Consider the following 23,975-nt stretch of genomic DNA (forward strand, 5'->3'; position numbering starts at 1 on the left):
TCTGTAATCCCAGCACTTTGGGAGGCCGAGGTAGGTGAATCATGAGGTCAGGAGTTCAAGACCAGCCTGATCAACATGGTGAAACACGTCTCTACTAAAAATACAAAAATGAGCTGGGCATGGTGGCACATGCCTGTAACCCCAGCTACTCAGGAGGCTGAGACAGGAGAATTGCTTGAATCCTGGAAGTGGAGGTTGTAGTGAACCGAGATCACACCACTACACTCCAGCCTGAATGACAGAGCGAGACTCCATCTCGAAAAAAAAAAAAAAGGTGGAAAGTAATACAGACTTTAGGAAGGAGCCAACTGTACTTCCTGGGGAGTTCAGAGGAAAAGGAGGTGAGAATTCATTTTGACTGGTGGATCAGGGAAAGTTCTGAAAAGATGTGGACAGTCAGTGGGGCAGCCTGGGGCTTGCCCAATATTACAGGTCAAGTGTGGCCGAGTTCTGCTTTCTTTCCCTTCGATCTGCCCTCTCCTGCTCTATCCTAGTCAATGGTACAGCTGAGAGCCTGCCTCTCTGATGAGACTGCACTTCCCAGAGTCCTTGCAGCTCAGTGTGGCCCAGTGACTAGGTCCTACCTCATCGGATGTGACCAAAGTACCGAGGGTAAGAGATTGTGAAACTGTATCCAGTTCTTCCCTCCTCTCTGTATCCTTGCTTTTTTGCCCCATACAAGGCAGCTCCTTCCCTCTCCAAGCTATCCTGGGCTAGCCAAACCCTGGATTCTGAGCTCAGTCAGGTGACTCGCTTTGGCCCTGGGACATTAGCAGATAAGATGAATGCAGAGGCCAGAAGTGGGCTTGTGTGCTGGGTTCGTGCTGTCGTGCCTCTGCCATCATGGCAGTGAGAATACACCCGGGCTAGCCTGTTGGAGGGTGAGAGTCCTGGGGGGCCCAGTCAACTTAGTCTATTTGGCCCAGTTGAGGACAGCCTGGGTGCACTGACAGCCAGCTGATTCCCAGAGCGTGAGTGAGCCCAGCTCAGGTTGGGAGAGCTGCCCAAGTGACTACCCAAGATACTTGAACAAAAGTCCAATACAAACCTATTGTGTATACTCCTAAGGGTCCGTGGATTTTTATTAAGTAGGAATAAATCCCTAACACACCTTCAGAAATAAAGGAGCATGTCCTCCCTTGTCTTTTCCCTTCATTCCTCTGGCTGGAATGCAGACACAGTGGCAGGAGCTGAAGCAGCCATTTTAGACTACAAAACAGATTCCTCTTATTGAAGACAGAACAGAAAAAAGAGAAGGGGCCTGAGTTTCTGATGCCATCAGCCTACTTACGCTGAGATATAAAAGGGAAAAAGGACCAGGTGTAGTGGCTCACGCCTGTAATCCCAGCGCTTGGGGAGGCTGAGGTGGGTGGATTACTTGAGTTCAGGAGTTCAAGACCAGCCTGACCAACATGGAGAAACGCCATCTCTACTAAAAGTACAAAATTAGCCAGGCGTGGTGGCACATGCCTGTAATCCCAGCTACTTGGGAGGCTGAGGCAAGAGAATTGCTTGAACCCAGGAGGCAGAGGTTATGGTGAGCTGAGATCATGCCATTGCACTCCAGCCTGGGCAACAAGAGTAAAACTCCATCTCTAAATAAATAAATAAATAAATAAATAAATAAATAAATAAATAGGGAAACAGACTTCCATCTGGTCTTAGCCACTATTATCTTGATCTTTATTCCAGCAGCCACAACAGTACCCTAACTAATAAGATGAGTTAGTGCCAGAGGGTCTAAGAATCTGGGTCCTTATCAAAATGTGACCTCATGCAAGTCCTTTGATTGACCTCTCTGATTTCAGTTTCCTCTGTTACAAAAATGGAGCATTTTTGTGATTTCATGGGTCCCTTCCACCTCCAGTTTTTATCTTCAGTCCCATCCCCACTTTCCAGGAGAGAGACACTAAGCAGCATCTCTTAAGTTAATGGGACCTTTTTGGGAAGCACCTGGGGTCCCTGAACACCACTGGGAAGCACTGGACTGGAAAATCTCCTCCTCCTAACACTCTGAATCTATCATCTTCCAAGGAAAGCTGGGCAGAAACGGCTGCATTTGAGCCTTCTCCACCCGGCCTGAGGGTGAAGGAAGGAGATCACCTGAGGAAGATAGGAGTCTGAGGAGTCCCCAACAGGAAATGAAGGAATCAGCGACCACACCTGCATTTATTCCAGGAAGAAAAGCTATGGCTCCGACTTAAAAGATTGCCCCAAACTATGACATTTGCCAGGAAAATCTTGACATGCCTAAGTCTGGGGTGGTGCTTCACAAGCCACCAGTGGGGAAGAATCACGGGTTTTTTAAATTAATTAATTTATTTTCATTGTCAATACACCACAGACCAATAAATGGTCCTACTGTGCATGGCAAGTACATAGCATGTACCTTACTGACCCACCACACAAGGCTGACCACACCTAAACTGTCCGTACTCTAAGAGCATATATTCTCATCAGCAAGAGATTGTGCACTTGGATGTGGTATAAATGTCCAATTGCTGTAAAAGCTTCACAGCACTCATTCTCCATTTCCGTAAAGACAAACAGCCAGCAGTGTATAGGCAGTCACCGGAACCGCAAACCACACTTCAGGTAGCCTTGGTAAAGGGCATTTGCTTGCCCTTGGGTGAAACTGGTTGGAATTGAAAGATACAGATTTGTGGAAGTTGGGCCAAGCTGAAGGCTGTGACGAAGCGAACCATCCATAGCTTTGCCTCTTCATCCTGAAGGATGTTGCATTGGACGGAACACCTTTTTTCTCAAGGAGCCTACAGCAAACTGAGCTAGCTTAAGCAACTGATCCCAATGAGGGGGCGATACCCGGGAGAAATGAGTGCCTGGGGTGTAGCCAGGGCTGGGGAAGGGACTGGAACAGAGATGTAGAATCCCAACTCTTTTTCCCGCTCTGTCTTCATCTCCTGTTTGTTTTTCTCCCCATGACTGTGCAAAGGCTGTGGTCCTGTTTCTCTGCTGCTCTTGCAGACAACTGCCCAGCCCCTCTTGTAGCTACTTGTTGCCTGGTGAGATTGTGTCCTTAAAGAAAATAGACAGCCCCCGCCCCCCACAATAAATTAGGGACTGAGACCCTCGTTTTGCTGACTGTTAGCCACACCATGCTCAGCTCCCAGAAGCCACTCTCAGGCCTTTTCCATGAGCCCCTCCATCCCCCCACCAGCCACCAATCCTCAAGGCCAGCAACTAAAGAGCTCTCTTGTTTTGAGCCCTTCTCATACTTTGAATATCTGAATTTTCCTGCTACCAACTGGAGAAAGCGCTCTAGTTTTTGTTTGTTTGTTTTTGAGATGGAGTCTCGCTCTGTGGCCCAGCCTGGAATGCAGTGGCGCGATCTCGGCTCACTGCAACCTTCGCCTCCTGGGTTCATGCCATTCTCCTGCCTCAGCCTCCCAAGTCACTGGGACTACAGGTGCCCACCACCATGCCCAGCTAATTTTTTGTATTTTTAGTAGAGATGGGGTTTCACTGTGTTAGCCAGGATGGTCTTGATCTCCTGACCTCGTGATCCGCCCGCCTCGGCCTCCCAAAGTGCTGGGATTACAGGCGTGAGCCACCATGCCCAGCCAAAGTGCTCTATTTTTAAGGGGCTCATGTGATTAGCATGGGCCCGATGAGTAGCCTTAATTGCATCACGAAATTCCTCTTGCCATGTAATGAAAATGATCTTGAGTATGATAGCTCAGCATATCCACAGCCCTGATGATTAGGACAGGAAATCTCAGAGGGGACATTTGGCATTCTGCCTAGCATAGAAAGGACGTGGCCACGCCACTGGAGATGTGTCTCTTTTTACCAGGAAGGAAACCTTTCCAAGGATAACCCAGCAGATTTCCCTGGGTCCCCTGGACAGAATTGGGTCATGTGGCCATACCCAGCTGCCAAGGAAGATGGGAAAGATAGTGCCTGTACCTTCAGCCTCTGTCACAACCTCTACAGGTTTGACAAGGCAGGAAGAAGGTGGAGGTAGAAGGTAGCCATTGGAAGGTCACAGCAGTGCCTGCTGCCCTTGCTCAGAGCAAGTGTCTTCCCTCCCTCTTTGTCCAACTCAATTCCTTCCGTTTGTAATGAGGCATTGATGCATTTACCTGTTTATTGTCTGTCTTTATCATGACTGGTCTTTATCCATGGCAGACATTCTAGGACTAAGTACCTGTCACTTACGAATAAAGTCCTTAATATCCATCTCCCTCAAATATACGAAGAAAGGGCTCTGAAATTTTGGTGGTATCAGTTACCCTTTGCTGCCTAACACATTATCCCAAACTCAGTGGCATGAAATAGCAAACATGTGTTTTAAAATTTCTCATAATTCGATTGGTTGCTTGGATAGTCTTCTTGTCTAGACTGGCTTGGCAGGGGCTGGCTGGTCTAGAACGGCCTCGCTCACCTACCTGGGGCAATCTCTGGGATAGCCAGGCCTGTCTCCATGTGCTTGCTCTCATGGTGGTAGAAGAGTTTCCAGCAGCAGCAGGAGAAGGCAAACTTTAATGCAGAAGCATTTTTCAATCCTTTGCTTGTATTAGGTTTGCTGAAGACCTATTGGCCACCCAAAGCAAGTCACATGGCCAAGCCAAGATCCATAGTGTCGACAAACTCTACCTCCGGATGGGAGAAGCTGTTAACAGTGTGGCCATTTTTACCCCCGATGAGTTCTTTGGGGCAGAACATTGGTTCCTGGGGACCAGGTGAAATTTACAAGGTGCCCACTCTCCATTCTCTTGAATGGAATAAAACACAATTAAAAAGAAGTGTGTCCCAACCACTCCTTCATCCAGCCCTGATAGACATGGCTCCTGGGGACATGTGACCTCCTTTACTTATTGCCTGGTAAGAACCAAGAACACCCCAATGCATTTTCCCAGGATATGTTCAATCCCACATCCAATCACCTCGACTCTACAGAAGTTTTTCCATTTGGGGGAAAATCCATTTTATGCCAAAAGTTTTCACATCTCAACATTCCAAAGTCACTATTGTTGACAACTAAACTAAACTTCTCACGAAATGCAACCTTATTTATCTGTCAGAGAAAAGGCATCCCTTTCAGACACCTTGACCACCTTTTCATCACAGTCTGCAGGCATCTGTCAAAATGTACTGTGCCTTATAAATATGTATAACGCCAGTTCTCATATTTTGTGCTAGGAGAGGGTATCAATGCTACAATTAATTAGTCTAATTTGCATTCAAGACTATACATAATTAATTTCTTCTTTAAAAGCTTTCAACATTTCTTTGTGGAAAGTGCAAAAGATCATTGATGAGGTTTGAAAAAGCAATTAACAATAAAATATGTCAATGCTGGAATGGGGAAATGGTAACAGGACAGCCCTGTGCCATTCAACGCCAGGATGATCCTGGGACTTGGAGATATTTGTTTTTCACCATTTCTCTTCTAGGTTGTCATTTTCAGTAAAGAAAATTCTTCTCTTTTTATTCTTCCTCCCTAGCTGCTCTTCTCCCTGATGTGATGTCTGTAAGCTGGCTCATCAGAAATACCTGACAAATGGATCATTCTCGCCTACCCTTATGGTGTTCTGATGGGCAGACTACTGGAAAAAAAGTCAAGACTATTCCTCCTATAACCACTGCAATAATATTGATGGTAATAATAATAACATCATCATCATCATAATGCACATTGATCGGGTGCGTGCTATTTCTCAGGCTCTAACAGCTCCTTATACATTATTTCTTTCTTTTTTTTCTTTTTTCCTTTTTTTTGAGACAGAGTCTTACTCTGTCACCTGGGCTGGAGTGCAGTGGCATGATCTCGGTTCACTGCAACCTCCACCTCCCAGGTTCAATCAATTCTTGTGCGTTAGTCTCCCCAGTAGCTGGGATTACAGACCACTGCCACCATGCCTGGCTGATTTTTGTATTTTTAGCAGAGTTGAGGTTTCACCATGTTGGCCAGGCTGGTCTCGAACTCCTGGTCTCAAGTGATCTGCCTGCCTTGGCCTCCCAAAGTGCTGGGATTGTAGGCCTGAATCAGCGCGTTTGGCCCCTGTATGCATTATTTCATTTAATGCTCACAAACAGCATTCTGCAGTTACTACTATTTCTAGTTCTTATTTAACATGTTAGGACAAGGGTCAAGATATATGCCCTGTGAGCCAAATCCAGCCACACTCATCCATTTCCCACAATGGCAGAGTTGCAAGTTGTGGAAAACACTGCATGACTCACAAAGCTGAAAATACTTACTATCTGACTCTAGTACTTTCCTGTTGCTGCTATAACAAATTACCGCACATTTGGTGGCTTAAAGCAACAAACCTATTATCGTACAGTCCTAGAAGATGGAGGATGGACGTGGGTCTTCCCAGGTTAAATTCCCAGTGTGAGCAGGGCTGTGCTCCTTTCTGGAGGCCCTGAGGAAGAATCCATGTATTTGCCTTTCCCAGCTTCTAGACATTGCCTGCAGTCCTTGGCTTGTAGCCTCTTCCTTCATCTTTGAAGCCAGCAGTGGTTGATAGAGTCTTTCTCACATTGCACCACTCTAACACTGCTCCTCCTACCTCCCTCTTTCTTTTAAAAGGATCCTTGTGATGACATTGGGCCCACCTGGATAATCCAAGTAATCTCCTCATCTCAAGATTCTTAATTTAATCACATCTGCAGTCTCTTTGGTCACATAACAAAATGTATGCACAGGTTCCAGGGAGCAGGACATAGACACTGGAGGGTTATTGACCTGCGACCCACAGGCCTTTTCCAGGACGTTTGCCAGCCCCTAGGTCAGGAGACTGAGATCCAGAGGGATTCTTCTAAAAAGTTAATCAGAACAATTCTCCCTCTGCTCCAAGCCCTCCGAGGGCTCCCTCCTTATTCAGAGTAAAGCCACATGCCATGCAAGACTCTTCTCAACCTGGCCCGCTGTGCCCACACACCTCCCTGCCCTATTTTTCTCTTTCTCTCCTTCTTGCTTAATCTCCCTCAGTCACACAGACCTCTTTGCTCTGTCTCTCTGTATGCTGAGCACAAGCCCACCCTAGGCCCTTTGCACATGCTGTTGGCTCAGCCTGGAGTATTTCTCCTCCAGTTAACTCCTTGGCTAACTCTTTCCTTTCCATCAGATGTCTGCCCAAATGTTCTCTTATCAGATAAGCCTTCTCTGGTGACCCTGAATAAAACAGTATCTCGGCCAGGCATGGTGGTTCACACCTGTAACCCCAGCACCTTGGGAAGTCAAGGTGGGCAGATCACCTGAGGTCAGGAGTTCAAGACCAGGCTGGCCAATGTGGTGAAACCCCATCTCTACTAAAAATACAAAAATTAGCCAGGCATGGTGTGGGCGCCTGTAATCCCAGCTACTCGGGAGGCTGAGGCAGGAGAATCACTTGAACCCGGGAGGTGGAGGTTGCAATGAGCCGAGATTGCACCACTGCACTTCAGCCTGGGAGACAGAGCGAGACTCCATCTCAAAAAACAAAACAAAACAAACAAACAAAAACAGTATCTGTCTCCCTCTCCCTAGCTCCTTAACCTGTTCTGCTTTTCCCCCTGGCACTTCCACCATCTGAAATATTGTGCAAATGTGTTGATTCATTTGTTTAGTTTCCCTGACTGCACTAGAATGTTCTGTAAGGACAGTAATTGGTCTGTTCTGTTCACTGTTGTATTCTGAGTAGCTGGAAAAGCGTGTTGAAGACTTCTGCACCCAAGATCCTCAAGAAAACCTATTGATCATAGTTTTAGGGACTGAGCCAGTGGTGTTAAGGCAGGTCTCGCCTGAGGAAAAATGGTTTGGAATTGGAAAGGCAAGCACACCTACATGAGGGTCTTGCAGCAGGTCTTGGTGAGGAAGCAATTTAGCTAGTTGGCAGTCTTATCTTCCAGAAGCACATATCTCCTGCAGCGAACAAGTCTGTTAGTTTTGCTTGGTCTTCTGTGTTGTCTAACACAGATGCAGGGAGTTCTGTTGGCTTCAGTTCTCAAATGCCTACCTAGGGTATAGGAGGTATTCAACTAACATTTGTTGAAGAGATAGAATGAATAAACGAACGAATGGTTCAATGGATAAATGGTGGTGTGATTTACCCAGGGCTTCATAACTAGTGAGTAGAGGAACCAGGATTTGAACTGGAGGCTGCTTGACTCCAGCCCTAAAGCTCTTAACAGTTCACTCACTCCAATGTCCTCACATCTGACAGCCTCTTCCAGTGGAGGGTAAGGCAGTGTTTCTTCTCCTGCACCTACTTACATTTACTCACTGATATGGTTTGGCTCTGTGTCCCCACCCAGATCTCATCTCGAATTGTAATCCCCACCAGGGCGGGGCGTGGTGGGAGGTGATTGGATCATGGGGACAGTTTCCTCATGCTGTTCTCGTGATAGGGCATGACTTCTCATGAAATCTGATATTTTTATAAGTGGCAGTTTTCCCTGCTCTCTCTCTCTCTCTCTGGCTGCCATGGGAAGATGTGCCTTGCTTCCCCTTCTCCTTCCTCCATGATTGTAAGTTTCCTGAGACCTCCCCAGCCATATGGAACTGTGAGTCAATTAAACCTCTTTCCTGTATAAATTACCCAGTCTCTGGTACTATCTTTATAGCAGTGTGAGAACAGACTAATACAGTTACCATTTACTTCTGAGCTATTGTCTTATTTAAAACTAAAAGACTGCAATTTTGCTGTATAACTAATGGGCAGTCAGGAACAGAATGAATCCTCAATAAATGCCAATTATTGCTGTTCTTGCTGTTAGCTGATTTCTGCATTGGTAAGGGCAGAGATGCTGCCCTGCCTCGATGGTGCCATCAAACCAAAAATCAGGAGGATCTGGTCTTTCCTCTGCTTCCCTCTGCATATCTTCTTCCTTCTTGCCTTCCCACCAATGCTTTGGTCTACAATGTGTCACAAGGGAATGTCCCAAGGGAAGATGGTGACTCCATTCTCCTTTTCCATCATTCAACAAATATCTGTCCGTGGTCAATAAGTCACCCAAGAGAAGTCGACATTCAAGTACCTTCTCTTTTCCTTGAGGCACTCACAGCACATTTTCCCCTCTCAGTGGCCACTCATGGGAGGGAGAAGAAAGAGTAGACAGTTCTGTGCTCTCTGCGGAATGGGACAACTTCCTGATCAGAAGACTATAAATAAGCCTTTTGCCCCTCTAAGCCTTCCTTTCTCAGAATTGTTACATGGACTAAATAATAGAAAGTATACAAAGAGCTTAGCCCAGCGCCTGCAGAGTAAACATTCCACAAAATAATAATGATCTGTATTACGACTATCTAATTGTGATCATAATAGGGAAAAATGTTTTGGGTACCTGCCCATTTGTCCCCAGGCTTTCCTGAAAAGGTGACACCAGGCTTCACAGAGGATGGTTTTTTTTTTCCAACTATAAAAAGAATAACCAAGGAATCACAGCTACCAGGAGGAAACAATTCTGTGTTCACATCTAAGGGAAAAAAAATTGCTTTTCTTTGCAGGCACTGAAAATGACCAGCAAGACTGGGCGTGATGGCCTGTAATCTCAGCACTTTGGGAGGCTGAGGTGGGCAAATCACAAAGTCAGGAGTTTGAGACCAGCATGACCAACATGGTGAAACCCCGTCTCTACTAAAAATACAGAAATTAGCTGGGAATCCCAGCTACTTGGGAGGCTGAGGCAGGAGGATCACTTGAACCCTGGAGGTGGAGGTTGCAGTGATCTGAGATCAAGCCATTGCACCAAAAGAAAAAGAGAGAGAGAGAGAAATGTCTCAAGAGGCAAAGGCCATCTTTCAAATGTAAATCAACCTTGGGGGTGTGGTGTGGCCAGAGAGGTGAGGTCAAGAGAATACTGGATGATGTCCTATTTATGACATAAATCAGGGCCCCCCTCATTAGAGTTTCCATAATCATGAGGCAGGCCTCCCAATTTCATAAATAATGCTACATAATGGTTATGCATAACTGATCATTCAGAATAAACCCCAGATATTATTAAAATAACTAAATCCCCTCCACCATCACCAGAAAGAGCCTCGAGGCAGGGAGAATCCTGGACATTTCTGGACTCTCCTGCGAAACCTGCACGAGTGGCTGGGATTCCCTATGGGGGCCTGACTTAACTCAGAAATGGGCCAGGGGGAAACTTGGGAAGCCCCCTGTGCTCCCAGCCTGTCTCTGCCCCATCTGCTGGACAGCCTGGCCTTCCTGGAGGGCTTGAGGGAGGAACACCTTCTCCCTGGGCCACCTATGCCAGCTGCCTGCTGGAGGGAGGCTGACCTGGGAAAGCCCAGCACATACTCGGGGCCCTGCCCAGCAGCAAATCCTCCTCAGAGCCCGTTGGGGACAAGAGCCAAGCCAGAGAGACATCTCTGAGGCAACAGCAATGTCCGTGCTTGGGCGTTACAGTCTCCACAGCTCACATCTTCTCAGAGGCTAAACCAATAGGAATAACAGCAGGAGCTGGCGGCTGATGACTGAACAAGTGCTCAGAGCCCTGGGAGAGCTGCCGTCCATCTGGGATTTCTTTCCATGCGGACAACGGCCCTTTGAAGAGGGTGCTAATGTTGTCCCCATTTTCCAGGTGGTGAAACTAAGACTTACCCAGAGGCTGACACCAGCTTCCCAAAGACTACCCGTTTAGGGTAGAGGTGGGCTCTGATGTAACTGCCCCACGCACAGCACCCCTCTGCAGGTACTCATGAATAGCCACCTAGTCACGCTTCTCATTTATCCAGTACCTTTCATGGCACCACTTACAATACTCTCCATGAGCTGTCTTTGCTGTTCTTAGATCCTGCAAGGATATCTATTATCATTTATATTTAACAAATTGGAATGGTATTATATAAGCAGCCAGGCTACATCTGGCAGAGCGTTGTTTTGGGGAAAAAAATTAATTGTGAAATAATAAAACATGAAAAAATACAAACAACTTACATCCAGGGTATGAAAACACTGAGCATGAGCAGGCCACGGTGTGCCCCCCACGGATAAGAACCCGGAAGAACTCCTTGGCTAAAACACGTCGCTGCTCTGATTTGGGGGAACATTCTCCAGTGGCGTTCTCATTGCTTCCCAAACACACAAGTTTTACAGATGAGGCCATGGTTGAAGAGGGGGGCTCTGAGCTCAGAGTGAAACATGGTTAATATACAGATTTCTCACTATGTGGTAATGGGGTGCTTGTTCCCAATGTGGGGAAAAGAAAAAATAAACCAGAATAATTAATCATTCCATAAGAATACAAATCCCTTTATTCTCTGTTCTAATAAAAGAGTGGCACTCTCCCCTGCAGCATTTTTGTAAAGCGTTGATTGAAGTATCGCATCCAGGAAGCCTGACTGACACGATCCATAAGCCGTTGCGCACAGGCGCTACTCCATTCATTCATTCATTCATCCATTCATTCATTCATTCATCCATTCATTCATTCATCCATCCATTCATTCATTCATTCCTTCATCTGGCAAAGATTGATTAAGCTCCTACCAAGTGCCAAGCCCATTTCTAGGAGCCGAGCACACATCAGGGAACAAAAAAGGCAAGAAACCTTGTCCTCGTGGAGTTTACAGTTAAACAACATTTAAAAATAAAACAATAACGAGTTTGGGGAGTTAGGAATTTAAAACAACAACAACAAAAAAAAAGGATTAAAAAAAAAAAACTAGGCTGGGTGCTGTACACAACTGGGATTTTAGCTCACGCCTGGAATCCCAGCACTTTGGGAGGCCAAGGTGCGAGGATCACTTGAGGCCGGGAGTTTGAGACCAGCCTGGACAGTATAATGAGACCCTGTTTCTAAAAAAGAAGTTCAAGAAAAATTAGCTGGGTGTGGTGGTGCATGCTTGCCGTCCCAGCTAGTAGAGATGCTGTGGCGGGAGGATGGCTGGAACCCAGGAGTTTGAGGTTGCAGTGAGCTATGATCACACCACTGCACTCCACCATGGGTGACAGAGCAAGACTCTGTCTCTATTTAAGAAAATTTTAAAAATAAAAAAATCAAACATAGGGTATGTCTGATAGTGGTAAGATAAAAATAAGGCAGGGGAGGGGGCTAAGGGATGCTGGGAGTTGGGGGAAATCCCTGGTGTTTTGGTAGCAATTTGAAGGAGATCTGCAGAGGAGAAGGGGAGAGGATGTGTCTGCCTGGGATGTGCAGGCAGAGGGAAGAGCAAGAGCATCTGAGAGAGAGAGCAGGATGGATGGGCTCCAGAAACACCAGGAGGCCGGTGTAGCTACACAGGTGGGCAGAGGGCAGTGGCAGGAGATGGGGTCGGTGGGAGATGGGGACAAATCATAGGGCCCTGGGCATACTTCAAGGGCCTTGGTCTTACCCCATGTGATGGGAGCCACCGGGGCAGCGATCAGATCCAACGTGGTTTAACAGGACTCCTCGGGCTGCCAAATTCAGAATCTAAGGGGGCCCAGCAGGGAGCTTGGTAAAGGCAGTTCTGTAACTGTAACACTCTCTATGCACCTTTCTGTATAAAAGAAAACTCTGTAAAATAAATTCTGCAATATTTATTCTTTGCAATACATGACCTATGTCTATATACTTTTGCTATGATTTGAAGATTTGTTCCTTCCAAGACTTAGGTTGAAATTTGATTGGCATTGTAAGAGGTGGAACCTTTAAGAGGTTAATCACCTCTTTAGTCCACAAGGTCTCTGCTCTTAGTAATGGATTAAGAGCTATTATCCAGGGAGTAAGTTCATTAGAAAAGGGAGAGTTCAAATGAGAACACATGGACTTGGGGAGAGGAACAACACACTCTCGGGCCTGTCAGGGGTTGGGGAAAGAGGAAGGAGAGCATTAGGACAAATACCTAACACGTGCTGGGCTTAAAACATAGATGAGGCTGGGCACCGTGGCTCATGCCTGTAATCCCAGCACTTTGGGAGGCCAAGGCAGGCAGATCACCTGAGGTCAGGAGTTCGAGACCAGCCTGGCCGACATGGTGAAACCACATCTCTACTAAAAACACACACACAAAAAATAGCCAGACATGGTGGCACATGCCTGTAATCTCAGCTAACTCAGGAGGCTGAGGCAGGAGAATCTCTTGAACCTGAGAGGCGGAGATTGCAGTGACCAGAGATTGCGCCATTGCACTCCAGTCTGGGTGACAGAGCGAGACTCCGTCTCAAACAAACAAACAACAACAACAACAACAACAACAATAAAAAACCTAGATGATGGGTTAATAGGTGCAGCAAACCACCATGGCACATGTATACCTATGTAACAAACCTGCACGTTCAGCACATGTATCCCAGAACTTAAAGTAAAAGAAAGAAAGAAAGAAAGAGAGAGAGAGAAAGGGGAAGGAAGGAAGGAAGGAAGGAAGGAAGGAGGGAGGGAGGGAGGGAGGGAGGGAGGAGGGAAGGAAGGAAGGAAGGAAGGAAGGAAGGAAGGAAGGAAGGAAGGAAGGGGCAAGTTTAGTCTTTTCTCTCTCTCACCCTCTCTGCCCTTCTGCCTTCCACCTTCCCTGGGATGGTGCAGCAAGAAGACGCCTGCCAGATGTTTGCACCTTGATCCTGGACTTCTCAGCCTTCAAAACTATGAAAAATAAATGTCTGTTCTCTATAAATTACTCAATGTCAGATTTTTTTTACAGCAACACAAAATGAACTAAGACAACATTCTACATTTGTATACATACATTACCACACGGGACTGCATGCTCAAACCAAGGACGCTAAGAATATTTAAGGAATTTTTAAAGCTATCTTTTGCCATAGGAGATGTGTGCTTTTCTTGTCAACTTTATCATCTCATCCTAGCATTGTGTGGTGTCCTACAACTGCCTATACCTGCCTGGGTTTATGTGGCCTAGCCCCAAAAATGAAGGCTCTCTCCTAGACCTTTTGTAGCCCGTCCAACTACAAAACAGGGGGAAATTTTTTTCGGATAAGTATTTGAATTGAAATAGACCCACCGTCTTTGCATATCAGGGAGACATTTTGCAGAGTTGGGTCATGAACAGGGCGACCCCTGGCTCCACGCAGACCCTGCCTGTCTTGTAGCCATGTACCCAGTGCTAGAACAGTGCCTGATGCACAGTAGGCCCTTAACAAAAATTTGTTGAATGAATGAATGAATTCCTTCAAAGTAGGAGCTAAGGTGACCTTTAGAACAAATGAAAGGGAGAGAAAAGCCGCAGAGTGCAGGATTTTATGCATCAGGAGTTGAGGGGGATGAAGGTGAATGAAGGTGGCCGTTGGAACCCTGTGCAGTTGAATTAAAGAACGTGAAAGAGCTGCTGAAAGGGCAGGTGTGTAACTGCAGTCCAAGGTCACACCTTTCACAAAGGCTGTAACGGTTTGACTGACAGCCTTAGGAGAAACCCTTCATTTCCTTTTGAGGCTAAGGAGGAGATTAGAGGGCTCTGTTCAAAGTACTGTGCCTCCTATCCTAGGTATCAGTGGGGCTGGCTTTTCAATAGCCTTTAGCAACTGGTCCTAAGAGCCTGTGCTCAAAGATTTAGCATGGATCTGAGGTGTCATTAGCCACTCAGGCAAGAAGACTGTCCCTTCCTCTAAGAGCTCACAGGAAGGCTGGTGCTGGGGCAGGTGGGGAGGTGGGGACAGAGAAGCAAGAAGCTCTGGAGCCAAACAGACTTGGTGGCATCCGGCCCACAACACGCATCCGGCCTGTCTGCATCTCAGGCTCCTCCCCTGTGGGCAGGGAGTTACAGGATCGCTCATTTACTGACTTGCCGTGCTGAACTGAGGACTTGTGTACTAGAAAAATAAAGATGATTAAGAGATAGTCCTTGCCCTGTGGAAGCAGGGGCAATTTAGAAATGTTTGATTGTGGCTGGGTGCGGTGGCTCACGCCTGTAATCCCAGCACTTTGGGAGGCCAAGGCGGGCGGATCATGAGGTCAGGATATCGAGACCAGCCTGGACGATATGGTGAAACCCCGTCTCTACTAAAAATACAAAAAAATTAGCTGGGTGTGGTGGCGGGTGCCTGTCATGCCAGCTATTTGGGAGGCTGAGGCAGAAGAATCGCTTGAACCCGGGAGGCAGAGGTTGTGGTGAGCTGCGATTGCGCCACTGCACTCCAGCCTGGGGGACAGAGCCAGACTCCATCTCAAAAAAAAAAAAAAAAAAAAAAGAAATGTTTGATTGTTTGTTTACACAAATGGCCTTCCATAAAAGCCTTTCTAAAAATAACAAGTAGGAACATAACTACTACCAATGGGGTGGGACATGAAGGGGGTGATCTCCCAGTGAAGTCTACAGCAGACGTGAAAACCTGAACCACAATCACAGCACGTCCCCAGCCATCTCTAAATAAAACAACAAATAACCACAGACTGAGAAAACCGAGGAGCAAGGGGCTCAAGTCTCAACTTAGTCAGAAGATGTCCCAGAAATTATCCTCTAACAGGGGAGGGAGATTTATTTGGTGGGAAGTGAAGTCCAACTCCAAAAACCCCATTAGCCCAGAGGTCCCTGCAGTCGTCCACCCATGCACCTGACTCTGCCTTGGAGACGGCAGAGAAGTAACCCCAAAGCATGCATGGCTCAGGCTTTTTTAGGGATTAATTTGTACCTCAAACATCACAGAGTGTGTGAGTTCAGAATTTGGGATCACTGAGCAGTTCAGAGGAGATGAGAATGACTCCCAATAATGCATAATTAATCATTATGTTGCAAATGACAGAAAACCCATTCAAATAATAAAGGAATTACTCATTCAGAATCAGAAAAGTCAAGGATTAAGTTAATCTCAGGCAAGGCTGGATCCAGCCGCTCATGGTCATATCATCGAGAACTTTATTTCTCCGTACCTATTCTTTCTCCCTTTTTTTTTTTTTTTTTTTTTGAGATGGAGTCTCGCTCTGTCGCCCAGGCTGGAATGCAATGGTGCAATCTCGGCTCATTGCAACCTCTACCTCCCAGGTTCCAGTGATTCTCCTGCCTCAGCTCCCTGAGCAGCTGGAATTACAAGCATGCACCACCACACCCAACTAATTTTTACATTTTTAGTAGAGACGGGGCTTCGCCATGTTGGCCAGGCTGGTCTTGAACTCCCGACCTCAGGTGATCCACTCGTCTCGGCCTCCCAAAGTGCTGGGATTACAGGCGTGAGCCATCGTGCCTGGCCTCTTTCTTCATTCTTCAGTGTGAGCTTAATCATAAACTATACCTAGGAACTGCTAGCAGCTCGAGTCATCCCCTTTTGGTGGCAAAATGTCACAGTCACTTGCAAATTTCATAATCTTATGCTCTACACATGATCCCATGCAAGGGGCTTTATTTTCCCAGAAGTCCCCGTAAATAGCTGTTCATATCAGGTTTTTAAAATAATATTTTTAAAATTTTAGAACAATTTTAGATTTACAGGAAAATTCCAAAGAAAGTACAGAGTTCCCATGTACTCACAGCCAGTTTCTTCCATTAACATCTTAGGTGACCATGGTACATTTGTCATGAGCTGACATTGATACAATATTATCAACTAAAGTCCACATTTATTCAAATTTCCTTAGCTTCTACCTAATGTCCTTTTTCTGCCCAGGATCCTGCATGACATTTAGTCATCATATCGCCTCAGGCTCCACTTGGCTGCAACTGTTGCTCAGATTCTCCTTTTCTCTGGTGACCTGCACCATTCAGAGGAGGACCTGCCAGGTATTTGCAGACTGTCTCTCAGTTAGGATTTGTCTGATGTTTTCTCATGAATAGATGGGGTTATAGGTGTCTGGGAGGAAGATCCCAGAGGTAGAGTGCCCTTCTCATCCCATTACGTAAGCATATATGCTCTGAACACAACTTATCACTGTTGATATTAACCTTGATCACCTGGCTGGGGTGAGGCTTGTCAGGTTTCTCCACTGTGAAGTTACTCTTTCCCCCTGGACTCTTTGAAAGGAAGTCCCTATGTGCAGGCCACACTTCAGGAGTGGGAGCTATGCTTCCCCATTGAGAGTGAAGCATCTCCATAAATTATTTGGAATATTTCTACATGAGAGATTTGGCTACTTCTCCCTATTTATTTAATAATTTACTTATATCAGTATGGAGCATATATATTTATTTTGAACTCTGAATAAATATTTATTGATTTATTTTTATTTATAATCTAACACTCCTTTACTTTCCTGCTCAAGTTGCTCTCGCTTTGACCACAGGGAGCTCTTTTGGGTGGCTCCTGCGCCCTTTGGCCATGACCCCATGATTTGAGGTTGTTTGTTTGCTTTAGCATTTCTTACTTTCTGGAACTAGAAGACGCTTCAGGCTTATGTTGTATATTTTCTGCCCCAGTCCTGGGATCTGCCATTTCTCCAAGGAGCCCTGGTTCCTTTTATTGTAAGATCTGGGCTCTAGATGCACTTGTTTTGTTGTGAGATTGGGCCTCACTCTGTCGCCCAGGCTGGAGTGCAGAGGTGCCATCTCGGCCCACGGCAACCTCTGTTTCCCGGGCTCAAGAGATTCTCCTGCCTCAGCCTCCCAAGAAGCTGGGACCACAGGTGGGCACCACCATGCCTGGCTAATTTTTTATATTTTGGTAGCGACAGGGTTTTGCCATGTTGCCCAGTCTGATCTTGAACTCTTGAGCTCAAGCAATCCGCCTGCCTTGGCCTCCCAAAATGCTGGGATTACAGGCGTGAGCCACTGCGTTGGCCTAGTTGTACTTGTTGATACCAAGGTGACATTGCTTCTAGACCCTCTCAGTTGAGGGAGCAAGGAGACATTATTTGTTTTTCATGTCTTTTTGATGTGGATTTGAGATACACCTATTCACTGAGCCAGCCTCTGGGTCGAGGGAACATGCAGGCTGGTTAGACAATCAGAGTCTGCCCTGAGGCAGGCCAGATGACACATTTGGACTCAAACTACAGGGCTAAGCCTGGCAGTTTCCTCAAGAGCACTCAAGGTGCTGATAAGGAAGAGGGGAGATTGGTGTAGACTGGTGTTCAGCAGTAAGGACAAATATCCATTACCATGGGGGAATAATTAAATAAGAGTGGCCAGAGGCTGGGTGCAGTGGCTCACGCCTATAATCCCAGCACTTTGGGAGGCCAAGGCAGGCAGATCACTTGAGGTCAGGAGTTCGAGACCAGCCTGGCCAACATGGTGAAACCCCATCTCTACCAAAAAATATAAAAATTAGCCAGGCATGGTGGAGCGTGTCTGTAATCCCAGCTACTCGAGAGGCTGAGGCAGGAGAATCGCTTGAACCCGGGAGGTGGAGGTTGCAGTGAGCCAAGATCATGCCACTGCACTCCAGCCTGGGCGATAGAGCAAGACACAGCCTCAAACATAAATAAATAAATAAATAAATATTAAAAATTTTTTAACAAAGGGGGTGGCCAGAAAGAACTGCAGTTTCTTTGGCCTGATACTTTATTACAAATCCCCTTTCCTTTAGAGAAAGTGCTGGGCAGTAAGTGATTCAGGAAAATGATAAATTCCTTGAGCATCTATTCCCAAAGTCACGTGTGCAATAATGAAATATTTTTAATCTTGTCCTTCAAACCAGCGGGCTTGTCTGGTAATAGGTTCCAATTAAATCCTTTTTCTTAAATTACATTGTTGTTAAAGACTTTGTTATCTTCACACGATATTCCCCCCACTGCTCTCAGCCCAACCCTCTCAAAATTGCCTCGCCATCCTCCTTTCCTATTAAAAAATGGAAAATTGCACAATTCACCTAATTAGTCAAATTTGAATCTTATGTGGCTATCACAGCCCAATGGTTGAATTTCACACACCATTTGAAAAGCTATGGTAGAAACGCCGTTGTTGATTCCTCCTCACACTCCAGTGGTACTGTTCAATTACAAAAGGAATTATTTGGCTTTCTGTCACCACGATGCCTTAGCAATATGCTATTAACCTTTATTGATTTTTGCTTAAATATATTCAAGATGGGCACATTTTTGTAAATCTAATGTGCTGGCATTTAAACAGAAATATTTCATTAAATGGATTTCTTTTTAAATGAAATTTGCCAAATGATTACAAATGATGGGAGATGAGTTTTGAACTTGAAGATGTGACATGAAGGTTCTGGGAAGAGGCTTTCTGTGCCACCAAACAGGCTGGGGCACTTAGAGTGGATTTTGAGGGGAATGCACATAGCAGGGGAGGCAAGATTCTCGCCCTGATGCGTGCCTAAGCTGGTGAACATAAAAGCACCTTCCTTGCAGGGCTGCTGGGGGCCTTGAGGCCAACACAGACCAGGGGTGCAGAGCCCTGGCTGGCAGGAAATGGTCAGCAGAGGTGATGGTGATGATGCTGACATCTGCGAAGTATCAGTCACTCATGTCTATCATATATTATCACTATTAATGGCTTTAGGAGAAATGTTTACAATTTGGGGGAATCTCGTGAAAGTATAATCTATTTTATTAACTAGAGACATAAATAAGTGAAGCCCCCTTGAAGCAGAGACCTCCCCTCTCCAATCCTGCTCTCTCTCCAGGCCTCAACTTGCAATTTACATTCACAAAGATTTCTCTTTCTTTTTAAAAGCTTTTTTCTTTTCTGTTGTTGTCAGTTTGAGGGGAAGAGGAGCTTGTCAGTGTGCGTGTGTGTTTTGTTTTTGCTGTTGTTGGATTTTTTTGATGATCAATTGCCTCTCATTGTTCTCTGGTTTAGGGAACGTTTACCAATGAAACCAGTTCCACCCACCTGGGCATGGAGAGGATACAGTAAAACATTCTGATAGCTTTACACACACCTCCACATCCCTCTATACCTTCTAAACACATCCCACGTTTGACTAGCTCTATCCAGGGAGGGGGACATTTATAGGAAAATTTCAGACACCAGGTGACCCACCCCATTTGAAGTCTGTCCTTGGAATGAGGCGAGGATAGGGTTGGAGAAAGAGCTGCTTTTCAAATTGCTCTAGAATAGGCACAACTTGAGCAAATGTGAAAAGAAGTTTTAAAATGAAAAGTCAAAAGTCACAGGGATGCTGGTCTCAGACAGCTGTCAGTTCTCAATGCCTGCCAAGAAAGCTCAGTTTTCCTTAGGGTTTTCCTTAGGTGTGGACAGAAAGTGGCTTCCTCCTGTATGTGGGACAGACTTTTGCTTATTCTTGCTTGATTTTTTTTTTTTTTTTTTACTTAGGCTATCCAGTGAGCTTGGGGCTTGAAGGAGCATGGCCAACATCTTTACTGTTCTGCCACAATCCTTATAATAAAATAATTCAATAGGTTCCACTGACGGCACACTCACCCTGCACTTTGCTCATGTTTAGATAAATGGCTCCATTTATACCCAGTTAGACCAAAATCTTGGTGTGGCCTCACAATCATGGCAGAAGGTGAAGGAGGAACAAAGACATGTCCCACATGGTGGCAGGCAACAGAGCGTGTGCAGGGGAACTGCCCTTGATAAAACCATCAGATCTCATGAGACTTATTCACTATCACGAGAACAGCACAGGAAAATCCCGCCCCATGATTCAATTACCTCCCACTGGGTCCCTCCCACGATGTGAAGATTATGGGAACTACAATTCAAAATGAGATTTGGGTGGGGACACAGCCAAACCATATCAGCGAGGAAAGCGTCTGTCCCTGCCTGCTCCATGTCCTTCCTCTCTCCCTGGCTCACACGGCTCCAGCCACACTGACTTCCTCCTTGTTCCTTGAATGCAGCAATCCAAACTTGTCCCTCCTATAGCCTTGCTTTGGACAGTGTTCTGCCCAGAAAGCTTTTCCCTAGAAATCCACAGGTTCATCCCTTCACTTCATTCTTATTTCATCTAAAATGTCACCTGCCTGACCACCAAACCAAAGCTGTCTCCTCTCCATCACAGTCGTATCCTGGCCTACTCACCATGCTCCATGGTTATCCTATTTATTAGAGGGTTTACTAGCTTATCATCCAATTTTGCTACCAGTATGTAAGTACCCTGGGTGGAAGGACTTTGTCGAAGTAGCTCATGGCTGTGTTGCCAGGACCCAGCACAGTGCCTGGCAGGATGTAGACACTCAGCAAATATTTCTAAGAAGCTCATCGCAGCTGTGAAGCACTGGGTGCTTTGTTTCACCCCTCTGAGTGTCCATATGCTCATCCCTTGCAGAGGTGAAATGAGATGGCGTGGACTTCTGGCTTCTGGTGACAACCACAGATGCTGGACAAAGCATGAGTAACGATTCCCTGAGAGCACTGGGCAGTGAGCAAAACCAGGCAGAAACTGGAAGGCAGCTGACACTTGGAATAACCAGGGTGACTTTCTCATTGTGTAGTTTATTTGCCTTTGATATAGATCATAGCCCAAGACCCACTTCTAGAACAAGAGGGTTAAAGCTATGACAAAAAAGCCACAGTTTCACTGAGTTGAAGAACCATAGGCTGGAGTTTGGGACAATCACATTCTCAAATTACTTCAAAGGAAGGAGGAATTCCAAAACAGAGAGAAGCAGAGAGAAAGAGCCCTAACTTACTTGTTTAAAATTTGACCTGGTCTCTAGCTAATCCCTGAAAAGATTGAAAGTCAGAATCCAAGAAGTCCAGCAAGGTAAAAGAACTTCATAGATATTTTAGCCATGGACCACTGCAGAAGGGATCAATTTTATAGTTTGAGTCTAGCCAAGTTAACTGTATGCTTTAAAAAATAAATAATTAATAAATTTTCTTCAGAGAAACACAACAGAATCTGGAATCTCTACATATACAATTCATAATATTTAGAATGCAACTAAAAATTAGTAGGCCTTCAAAAAAACAAAAACAGGTAAATGTGACCCATGCTTAAGAAAAAAGGCAATTGATGGAAAACAATCTCATAATAACCTAGAATTGAAATGACCAGACAAAGATTTTTTTTTTTTTTTGAGATGGAGTCTCACTCTGTTGCCCAGGCTGGAGTGCAATGGTGCAATCCTCAGCTCACTGCAACCTCTGCTTCCTGGGTTCAAGCAATTCTCCTGCCTCAGCCTCCCAAGTAGCTGGGATTACAGGTGCCCACCACCATGCCTGGCTAATTTTGGTATTTTTAATAGAGGTAGGGTTTTACCATGTTGGCCAGGCTGGTCTCGAACTCCTGACCAGGTGATCCATCCGCCTCGGCCTCCCAAAGTGCTAGGATTACAGGCATGAGCCACCGTGCCCAGCCCAGACAAGGATTTTATGCCAGTCGTATGCTCAAGGATTATAATTGACAGTATGCATGTAATCAACAAGTAAGAAATCTCAGCAGAAAAACAAAAACTATTAAAAAAGAACTAAATAGAAATTCTAGAAATAAAAAAATCTGAATTTTTAAATTCACTGGAGGAGCTTAACAACAAGATTGGCGATGGCAGAAGAGTCACTCATTTTGATGATAAATAAATAGAAATTATCCAATCTGAAAACAGACAAAGAGGATTTGAAAAATTTGAACTAGAGCCTCTGCAACCTGCGGGACAACATTGAAAGGTCTAACACTCACTCTTCTAGACCTAGAAGGAGATAGATAGAAAATGGGGTAAAAAAAAAAAATCATAAACAATGTCTGAAATGTTGCAAATCTGATGAAAGACATACATTTACAGATTCAAAAAGATCAGTGAACCCCAAGAAGGATGACTACAACAACAATAATTAGGCACACTATAGTCAAACATGAAGAGAAGATCCTAAAATCAGCCAGAGGAAAAACAGCCCGTTACATGCTAATTACTACCAACTTCTCTTCAGAACCCATGGAGGCCGGGACATAATGAAATAACATCTCTAAAGTACTTTGATAAAGGAGGCGGTGTCCTTTTGGCCTTAGCCAAATTTCATAGATTTTCCAGTGACCTGTCTCTCTCACAAGACTGGGAGATCCTTTAAAATAAGGCCTTCCAGAAACCCTGTTGAATTAAATGCAAGGAGAATTGCTTTTTAAAATCATGATTATAAAAATTAATAAGCACTAAGCACCTTCCGTGAATTATCTCAATTAACTCTTGCAAAAACTCCTCAAGGAAGGTGCCTTTGATTATCTACAGGCTCAGGGAGGCTCAGTGACTTGCCCTGGGCCATGTGGCTGCTGAGAGATGGGTCTGGGATTTGAGCCCAGGCAGTCTAGCTTGAGAGTCTACTAGTGTAGCTTGCCTGGGAGCACACCCTCAGCACTATATTTTGCAGTCTGGGGGAGACCAGTTCGGTCAGTGAATTTCTCACAGTGTGCTAAACATACTCTTGTCTTCTACCACTCCCAGGAAGACCAGGCATTCCAAATCAAGCAAGGAGCAGCCCAAGACTGTTTATTTTGCAGAATCAGCAAACCAGGAGGCCGGGCAGCCTCTGAGTCAGAAGTGATGACTGCACAACCTGTAAGGCAGCTGCAGCTGAGGATCCCCAGCGAGAGGAGCTGGGCTACTGGACCACACGCCCCACCCTGTCTGCAACACCTGGGTGAAGTCTCTGGCCAGACCAGCGGCTCTGCTAGCAGCTTTCCTGGTTGGTGCCGAGCCTGGAGACAAAGGCCAGGCCAACTCTGGTATGGAAGCGTCAAGGGGCTAAGAGACCTTGCCTTGCTCTGCTCTGACCCAGTGCAGACCCGCCATGCTGCTCTCTGGCATCAGGGAGGCAGAGCTCTGCAGTGCTAACAGATCCAGAGTCAGATCGGCCTGAGTTCAAATTCCTGCTCTGCTTCTTTCAACTTCTAGAAAGGGACCTTAGAAAAATCCTTTTATCTTTCTAAGACTCAATATCCACATCTGTAGAATAGAACAATAACAATGATAGAAGCTTCCTTTGGAACTGTCGTGAAGGTCAAATGAAATAGCATGGAGTACCCAGCAAGTGTCTGGCCAGCATGCACCGGCTCTCTCTGCATTCTCTTCATCCCCGTCCCCAGGGCGCTCACCAATACTCTTAGAGCAGTTGCTCTAAGTTCCCTGCCCAGACCCCTCTGTAGACGGCACATGCATCCCCCGCAGCTCTAGGGTTGTGGATAAGAGCTTCACATGCAATCTTCCTAAGACAATTATCCTTCAGGGATGGATGCTGTTTGCCTGGAGATGCCGGGGTAGAGAGGCATGCTTTCTCCCCTGAGCTTTCTCCC

This window comes from Nomascus leucogenys, chromosome 13 (genome assembly GCF_006542625.1).
Source record: "Nomascus leucogenys isolate Asia chromosome 13, Asia_NLE_v1, whole genome shotgun sequence".
Taxonomy (NCBI): Eukaryota; Metazoa; Chordata; class Mammalia; order Primates; family Hylobatidae; genus Nomascus; species Nomascus leucogenys.